Source organism: Dendrobium catenatum, unplaced genomic scaffold, assembly GCF_001605985.2.
Source record: "Dendrobium catenatum unplaced genomic scaffold, ASM160598v2 fragScaff_scaffold_188, whole genome shotgun sequence".
In the NCBI taxonomy this organism is placed as follows: Eukaryota; Viridiplantae; Streptophyta; class Magnoliopsida; order Asparagales; family Orchidaceae; genus Dendrobium; species Dendrobium catenatum.
In genome coordinates, this window is record NW_021318650.1 from 974558 (window position 1) to 985166 (window position 10609).

A 10609-nucleotide genomic window follows, 5' to 3' on the forward strand; every position below is an offset into this window, starting at 1 on the left:
AATGTTGAAGAGATTGGATGCTAAATGTAGATCAAGGGAATATGACCAAACTGCTTTCAATAGAGACTATAAAGTGTAAATCTCTGTAGTGGTAAATCGACAAAAAAATGGATGGCAAGATTCATAAACAACACAAATAGACTGGATAATGGCTAATGTAGGACAAAAAATAATAATTATGCTTTACTATTTGTGCAAAAGGAGCTTGGGTTGGGTGGATGCTTCCTTTGGTTGGTGTAACGAGTGTGTAAACAAGGTGAGTGTATGGGCTCTATATTATTTTTATAATTTGGAAATATTACCATATGTTATCTTTTTTCAATAATTTGAATATTACAATATTGTTTCTTCTATTTTTTATAATTTGCAATTTTACATATTGTATCTTTAGTCTATTCTTTTGATAAAAGATACAACTATTTCATATATACTTACTAAGATTTATGCAACTTCTAATCAGCTCTAAAACCTTATTTTCTTACATCAGCATCAATGATTCACGCTCAGACTGGACATAATTGCAGTGAAGATAGGAAGAAGAGTTACAAAAATAAGAATGATTTATCACCTTATTATTGTTTTATATCTTATATTGGTATACTGATAGTTTTCTGTTTTTTTAATGCAGTAGAGAACATGATTTTATTTGAATTTTTGGGATGTATGCTTAGAACGCTAAATGATCTTTAGGTTAATATATTTGATCTCCTTTCCCAAGTTATAACTATATATGCAAGTGGAGTTTGCATATGGAAATTATGCGTGGTTATTGACAGAGCGTTAACAAATTATTAAACTCACAATGAACTTAAGCAATGACCACATGCAATGGGGAATCAAAGTTTACGAAAGCAATCACTGAATGGAGGACCAATTAAATAATAGTATAATTTAATAACATGCTCGTGTGGTGTTCAAGACAAATCCCTAAGTTGAACAAATAGATTATATATCACTATTGAAGGCTCATCTCACACAACTCTGGTGTGGACTAAAACGATGCCACGAATGAAGGGAGGAATAAAAAAAGTACAAGCGGGGGGGGGGGGGGAGTAAGCCGCATGGAAGAAGACCTAATACAGAGAAGTTCGTTTGCTACCTATCTGGGAAGAACAAAAGTACGAACCCTTGCGACGCCCGGACAACACTCTAATGTCTCTGGAAATTTCTATGACAACAACTTTGTGGGCCCAAATTCATGGAAAACAATGTAGTGGGGTTGGAAAACGGCGCTGTCCTATGATATTCAGCAGACGGCATCTTTGAGATGATTGGAGAGGAACACAAGTCTGGGCATCGAGATTGGGGGAGACAAGACGTAAATGATTATGGGGTGATTTGGGCTTAGTGGACTGTTGTGCAGCTAAAGCTTACTAGTTAAGGGAGATGACATTTAAATTCAATTTTTAATCAATACTTCAGGTTGTTGATGGGATATCATTTAACACATAGGACGAACGAACTATAGAAGAAAAGACAAAATATATAAAAACATACCCTCATAACAACACTAACGGCCCACCTCAGCATGTTCAATATGAATTAGGAAAGATTAGGTGCTTTAAAGAAACATTCAAACTAGAGGATCCACCACAATATCTTGATTCAAAGACCTCGGCACTCCTGCGACAAATAACATTAAATCGGCATACAATTACCACTCACACTTTATTTGTAGGAGAAGATAAAAATGTAAAGGTACTTATAGGAGAAAAAAAAAATAGATAGAAGACTAAAGAGGAAATACCGTGAGAAGAGTAGCTCTCAGGCTTGAGGAGAGACAACCCTAGGTTTAGAATGAACCATTTCTGATAATTCAAACCTTCATACACAGCAACACAACACCCTATAGATAGGGAAAACGAATACAATAACCCCTAAAAGGGTCGCCGAGCTCCAATGGAGAGCCCAAGTATGGAAATTTCCCAAGAGATGAAGCCGCCATCCCAAGAACCAAACATCCAGAACCAACAGCAGCTCAGCCGTGTGTGGAAAGCAACCGATCATTGTGCATCAGGGTCAAAAAGTGTTGATTATGTGCATGTGTTTGCCGTCGGGTCAGGCCGTTTCTGCACGGTGTGTAGGCGACAGGAGAATTGATGGTGAATGCCATTTGAGATTAGGAAATTTTTGAAGGATGGTGATTGATTGTCATTCTTTCGCCGCCATCAGGTGCGAAGACATTTGATTTATGAGAAAGTGTGTGTTTTCAATAAATGTTTGGAAGTTTATAAAAATGGTACGCATGGTGACCAATACCCTCTGCGGCGGTAAAGAGCAGGAGTAGCGAACACTAGCACAGAAGGGCGAACGGAACGGTTATCTGATGGAGCCGCCTCGAGCCCACCAATGGGAAACGAACTCATACACTGGGTAGCGGTACACAAGGGAACTTCAAATTTTCGTTGCATTGGACAATATTATTTTGGAAGCGAGAGAATAAAAAACAGGAATATTCACATAGAGCTAATACCCCTTGAATGGACGTTACGGGACGGACCCTAGAGCATCTAAGTGAAGCAGAGGCAAGGGTATAGTTTGTCTATTAGACAATTGTCAAACACAAGTTTATGGCCTTTTGAGACTTTTACAAGATGCAAATAGAAGAAAAGAACAAGTAATTGAGATGTAACAATGTTCTTGAAAATGACTGAGAACTTTTTATTATTGGGGGTGGACCAAGACGATCTGTGCCATAGGCCGGAGAGAGACTTGTTGGCAGCAGAGGGCAGTAGCAGCTTGGGTTGCGTTGGTCAGTCCATGAAGCGAATAACGACCATACACAAATGGTCCGGTGAGAAGGTTTTGATGATTCTTCAAACCTTAAAACAAGCCATTAGTGTTAAGATTATATATTGTTATTATCTTTACGCTTAGCTGGAAAATTGAAGTAGGTTCATAGTGGAATATTAGGAATATGCAAAAAGTTTGGATAAATGTAGCTTACGATCCGGTTCGCCAGTGTGCGCGAATTTGAACGGACCTACCATCGCCTATGGTAATGGCCTACGAACTTGTATGGTTGTGCGAGAGAAAGATTGTCGAGAGGAGTTCGTATATGGGAGGATGCGCCGGAGTCAAGGTTACCATTCTTGAGAAGATTGTTCGGTGTTCGCTACATGGCTTTGTTCGGCTGCAACAGCTGTTGAGTGTACTAGGGTGTTCAATCTGTGCCAGCCAGCGTGAGTGGCCAATGACCTCTTGTGTGCATATTTGGCAGGTAATGGACGAGTTAGTGAGAAAAGTGGACATGTGTTCGCTGAACTCTGCCTCGGCTCTGTTGAATAATAGCGAAGATGGGAATTGGCCGGTGCTTGTAGCCAGCAGTTTCATAGACAGATCGGATCTCTTCACTTAAAAAGCAGTGAATAGAGTATTTATTCTAAGGGCAATGGGTTGATCATAGTACGGAATCAAGGATTTTGGAAGCTTGTTGAAGCGGTAAGTAGTCAAGATATTATAGGAATTATTATCTTCGTGTCTTATGGTGGACCGGCCGCGAGCTATATTGTCGACCAAGGTCTTATCTCGGCTAGGTATTGATCATCACTGGAGTTTTTATAGATGCGTTGTTGTAGCTCGTTTTTGAGCTGGATTACACGTGATCTTTGGAAAGATTGAGAACAAACCTCTTAAGGATGCCCAAATGGCCAGATGTCAGTGGACGATTTTAGATGCATTGGTAAGAAATCGCAGACGAGATTAGGACGAGCAAGGAGCGGCGGACCTGTTTGATCCGTAGAATCCACGGGTGATAGGGACCAAGATTTGGGACGGTAGAGCTGGTCCGCCTGGTGAAACCAGACGGGAAGGGGATTTGGATGAAGTTTCAAGAAGAAACAGAAAGGAAGCCATTGGCATTGGAAGATCTGAGTGATCTGCGACCTCTCAGATTGAGTAAGTTAACGTCCAGTGGACAGGTGTTGGGCAGAAGGTTCTTTAGGTTAGAGACAACGAATTTAGAGATGAGGAATGTGCGTGACTTCGAGAGCACTTGAATCCGCCGGATTTATTTGCTGGGACATCTCCGAGTAAGCCGATGGCGAGCCCAATGAGGTAACGAGCCCGCTGCTGATACCAGAGAGGTTAATGGCAGAGAAGGAGCGCCGAAACTCAGAACCCGAAGCAGAACAGCAGACAGGAAGAAGAGAAAAGTATAATATTCGTATTCAAGTCCAGTACACTGAGACTACAATTATTAGGACATACTGAATAGGTAGTTAAGGAATTGCCGCAGGAGTAGAATAAGCTAATTTGTTACATAGTTTATTATCTTAAGCATTTGCACTTGTGATTCTAGATACAGGTCAAATCAGTCATGACTCTACAACTCTCTTCAGGCAAAGCAATCTAACACCTTCAAACTACTGTCAAGGCTACGAAAGATCCCTCATCAAAACACATGGCACCCCGGCTTCAATCTTCCAGTAGCTGTTGAACTTTGTAGATTGGACGTTCCTCTCACAGCAAACTGACAGCCAGCAGCACGTGCACGCGAAGAGGCTGGAATGGTAACTCGAAACAAAACCTCTATGGCTTGTGACATATTCTGCAACGTCAAGGCCTAGTTTAGTTTTGACTTTTTTGTGCTTATTTTCTTTTTAAAACGGATAAATTTTTCTCTTACTGTTCGGTTCCTCAAACCACTTTTCCCAGAACATATTTTGTTTCTTTATTTTTCGCTGTTTTTGACCGAAACTTATTGTACGCGCTTTCTCCGTTAGAAATCTTATTCTAAGCCAAAGTTTCTATAGCAACTGACTTTTACAAAGATAACTGAAATAAGCATTGTTTTCTGTGCTTGTTCATTTTCATATGTCTTCATTTCACAGGAGATCTCAATACTGAAATTTACTCTGGAATTTGTGGTTTGTTGATGCTTTTTATTTACATTCGATACAACTCATAATTATTTTTCTTATTTAAAAAAATTGTACTCAAAAAGTTGTTTTTAACAGTCATTAAGAAAGCCTACTTTGTCTAAGGCAAGACTTACAAAGTTAGTAAAAAAAGCTATCCCGAATGAAATCCTTAGCGTGCGAAAGGAAGATCAACTTTGCTGATAGATCCGGAGATACACATTATGTAACGAAAATTCTATGCTTGTATTCTTTCTATAGAACTACCTTATAAATTGAAAAGAAAATTTAATACAATACTTTTGCGCTATAATTATGAATTTATATAATTTTTAATAAATTATTTTAAAATTTTATAAGTTACGGACTAAACTGTCAATAGGAATTCAAAAAAAAGAAAAAAAGAGACCACTTTCACTACTCATTATCTGTTCAATACTAAACCAACTATATGGTGTGTAAGGTCTCAATTATGATAAAATACATTTAGAGTTAAAAAGATATGCATGTTAATATTTATAAATGAAATTTAAGAATTATTTATAATAACTTTATGTATTCATTAAAGTAATTTATTTTTTAAAAAATATTTTTCTTATTAAAAATCTAATGATAAATGAAGACCTTGCTAAGAAAAATTTAAAGCTTTTTGCAACAAAATTTTTGTTTTATGAGGTGTTAGGATTAGAAAAAAATAGTAAAAATACTCATAATTTTTGTTTAATATATTTGATGTGAATATTACAGATAAACTCAAAAATATCATACATGTATACATAAAAATTTAATTCAGACCGATTGGTTGGAGGTTAAGCAACAGTTGAAGCATGCAGTGGTCTAAGGGGCTGTTTGTTCTGAAATAAAATTGAACAGTGTAAAGTAAATCAAGTGCATCAAATAGTATTTGAGGCTGTTTAGTTGTCTGACAAGTAAGCCAGAGAGATCTGTTTCCTGTTGTTTGGTTAGATATATCGAGAGTAAAGTAAAGCAGTTGCATTTTGTAATATTTTTTTTGTCAGTATATATTTAAGTCGTATTATAAAACTGTTATAAATTTGTTAACAATATAATATAATATTCTGCTGTGTATATAATTTAGCAGTGTGTGGCAATAGATGTAAATAATATTTGTTAATTGAGAGAATTTTTATTTTAAATGTTAAGTAAAATTTTAATTTGAAAATTTTTATCAATATAAATTTTTTCAGAACTTACAACTTGCCCAATAAAGGATACTAATCTCTGAAAAGCCATCTTATGTAAATCATATTTGTCAATTGAGAGAGATGTGCTTGTTTTAAGCTTAACCTACATTCATAATTCATACATAATTCGCACTGTTGTAATAAAACCTGTCGGTTAGAGCAAATGAGCAAAGTTTTCTATCACATTTTTTCCTACTTCATATGAAGCTTCAAAAAGTCGCATTATTCTCACACATTTCCCCACCAGATCATGAATAATAGAAAATCTATATCGATCTGATCATAGCCATTGGAATCAAAATGAAGAAAATAGTGTCAACTTTCAATTAAAACTTATCATGTTCAGCGTACCAAGGCAGCCTCAAGCAAATGATATATGTTACTTAGATTTTATTTTATATAATGATGCATGATATTCTGTGTGCTCCTATTTAAAGATTCAACATTGTGAAAACATTGAATAAATGAGCCAAGGCCAACTTTTCATTTTAATAACAAATAGGATCGAATCTCCAAAAAAAAACAAGAAATAAAGCGAAGTGGCACTTACGAATCATTTTATACAAAATAAAGGATATGGAAAAGATTTTGGCTTCTCAAGAACTACACAATCAAAGAAATCGGTCAAATGTACAATTTAAAAGAAACAAAGATAAAAATATTACACATGTTCAGTTATACATTAGAACTAATTAACACAAAAATATTCTTTTATTGTCTTAAACAAATTTAATAAAGATATGCATAATTTCAACAACTTCAATCAATTTCTACTCTTTACGCATGCATCCATCTAATTTGAATCTGTAGGTTTTGAAGGAAAGATGATATCATGTGTGGATTTTTGATAAATTATCAATATAGTATCAACCTTCTTTTCTGAGAAGCCAGGAATAATTAAATAAGCACAACCTTGAAAAAGCCTTTAAGGATTAAAGAAATAACTGTTGAAACAAAATAAAAAATGTTCTTCTTGCGCATGACTATCATTTTCTTTGTTCATCCAAGCTCTCTAATTTATCTTCCATTGGAGGTCCAACCTTATATTGAAACCAAGCAATTGGTTCAAATCATATTCACAACTGAATATTAGCTCTTTAAAAAAAATTATATTAAAAAGCTACTTTTTAACAGCTTTAAAAATATTTGTCTAAACAATTTATAAAATAATAAGAAAATCGTCCCGAATGAAATCTTAGTGCGAAAGAAGATCAACTTTGCTGCTGATGGGATACAATAGTAACAAAATTCTATACTTGTATTTTTTTATAGAACTAGTATAAATTGAAAAGAAATTTAACAAAATGCTTCATATAATTATGAATTTATTAATTTTTATAATATTTAAAATTTATAATAAAGTTTGGACTAAACCCTCGAGTGGATTATTAAAAAAAAAAAGAGAGAACTCTTCACAATTATTGTTTAATACTAAACAATAGTATGGTGTAAGGTTATTTATGAAAATATTTAGGTAAAGATTATGCATATATATTTATAAATGAAATTTAAAACTATTAAGTACTTGTATTTATAAATGAAATTAAAATTATATAAATGAGTTATAGTTAGACCTTCAAGAAAAAAATAATTTTGTTTTATAACGGCTTTTAGGATCTAGAAAATTATACAATAGAAGTTTTTTATATATATATTATTTACATATTTTATGAATTAGTTGAAATCAAAAATATACTGATATACAAATACAATTTAATTTAGACTTTTAGTTAAAAGGTTAAGCAACAGTTCAAGACGAGTGGTCTAAATACGAGTTGTTGACATAGATTTGTCGCAAATATATAATATATAAACAAAATTTAATTTAAGACCCGTTAGTGAAAGTTAAGCAACAGTGAAGATAAGTGTATAAATACAAGTTTTTACATTATCTGTCGCACTTTGTTATTGTAGGCTTCTCTTTCCCGTCTCCGCCATGTCTCTCTCCGACTCCTTGCCGCACCTTTTGTCCTTACATATCGACCAGGGCGAGCCTCCCTCGAGGGAGAGTAAAAACTGGCGTCCCGCCCAGGATGAGCCTTCCTTCATCGACGTCTCTTCCTCCGACTGGCGCTCCCAACTCCAACCCGAAGCGAGGCAAAGGATCGTTAATAAGATGTGAGACCAATTATCTCTCTCTTGACTTCCTTCCTGATCGTTATCCATTTATTCTTACCCCGATTAGGTTTTTCCTTGCTCAAGTTAGTTGACGGGTAGGTCGGGTGTCTGTACCCGGTGATAAATATTTTAATGATATGAGGATTGAGGAAAATATGAATACTTGTTCAATATGTAATTATATCATGAATCAAGGGTAGGGTTTTTCCTTTTTTAACTCCCTCGATGATGCGTCGTGACAGAATGAATTCGGCAAATTCATAAAAAAGCTTTCCCGCACCTGCGAGAATACTCTGCTGCTTTATATTTTACTTCTCAAGAAAGAATTCTGTTGCTCTCAGAGAGAAGCAGCCTTGAAATGTAAACAATAATAAGATATACTTGCCAGCCTTTTAAATGTCTGCAACATTATTTAACGTAACCTTTCTGTTTGAGAGATCTGAGATTCTATGATGATTACTTTCTGAACCTTTTACCATCTGCATACCTTTTCTGAGATTTACCTGTTCAATTAGGTTTAGGTCATTTGGCTTCATGGCCTGGCCGATCTGTAATTGGTTATTTACTTTATAAATTATGGCAAATCAGTGAAGCACATGAACATCAAGAAACGTTATGTTTCTGTATTCTGTGGTTATGTTTTTCCTTAAAATGAAAATACAAATGGAATGCTAAGCTATGTTGTTTACGTTTCTTGACCGTGCATTGTACTACTAATATTTCTTAATTTTATTAATTTGCATTTCTTATGAGCACATATGAATCAACTGTTCACCCAAATGGAAATGTATTTGGATGTAGTATAATTACTGTTTAGTTAATTCTCACATTGTTTACTATAGGCTTATAGTTTTTTTTTTTTTTCACAAAACAGGTCACAACACGATCAAAACTCAATATCTCTGAAAGCAGAAATATGATTCGGAGTCCTTACAGCGAGATATACAAATAGCTCAACGGCGGCGACGGGCGAAAAGCGCTCCGCGGTCTCCAAAAATGAACTTTTCCTTCGCTTTCCTTCTCTTTCTCTCTCCTTAGATATTTTTGATTTTATAAAAAAGTTCTCTCTCCTCAAATCGAGCTGATTTCCTTATAACATTAGTCTGATCGTCCTGGCTGATCGCCACATCGTCTAGGACGATGTGACCAAAATCCAATCGTACAGGACGATAATTAATTTACCAAAAATTCTTGCTCTCGGGATTTTGCCATGCACTGATCGTCCCAGGACGATCCCACTCCAGAAAAATCAGCTGTTTCAATACACTGATCGTCCTGGACGATCTCAATATCGTCCCGGACGATCCTGGGAGAAAACTCAAATCTGAGAAGGTAAATCAAAGGAACGAGCTCTCACACTTTAGGCGGCAACAAAGAAGTCAGCCTTTAGGCCACGTGGTTTTGATGGTAATAATTTGAGTCTACATTCGCATAACTAAGCAGATAGTTTTAGGATGATGTAGTTCTCTGTCACCCACTCCCTGCCTCCACACCTCCATCACACCACATACATGTAATCAAACCATAAGCCACAAGAACCTCTCGATCCAAATTTTGCCCCAAGAAACATTTCTTATACAATTCCAAAACAATTCTTCACACCCAACTTTAATGAATCTAGAAATTACTGAATTGTAACTATCAAAATATTGGTTAGGACTTAGAAGCTTAAACTGTCAAAATGTTATTTATAAATGAAATATGTATGAATTTAGTATTAAATTCATACAATCCTCAAAAAGAAAACACATTAGCTATGCAAGTATTTTGCTAATCATTTACTACTGAGTAGGACGATGCACTTATTCTATGTCCAGGAGAAAGAAATGTTGAGAACTCAAAATGCTTTTCAAACATAGCAAAAATGTGTTTGTAGAATGGAATGCATGATCAATCAAAATCTATAGGGTGCTACAGTTCCACTTAAATGGATGGCCCTAACTGCAACCAGCTTTCCTGCATTTTCTGGCCTCCTTGCCATATGAACGACAGCAGCAGCAGCAGCTCTTGAAGAAATGCCATCCTGGAGAATTAACGCAATGAACAAGAGAAATATAAATATTTGCAATAAATATATCAGAAAGCAAATGTGTTTACCAGTAAGCCTTTTTTCAAAGATAAGGTTCTCGCAACTTCAACAGCTTAAGCAGTGCTTATATAATATTTAAGGCATGTAAGAAATGGTTGTCTTCAAATATTGAATGATATAAAATTTCTTATCATTCGTCGTTTCCAATGGAAATTATGACGGAATCAATATTTTATTTTACTCCAATATTTCATAAGAAATGTAGCAAAGAGATTCAATTAATATAGAATAGTGTAGCCAAAGGTAGATTAGTATTCCAAAAGTACAAATCTTAACCACTCAAGTGTATGGAATGAATCGAATGATGATGTGATATTTATTACACATGGACACCCATC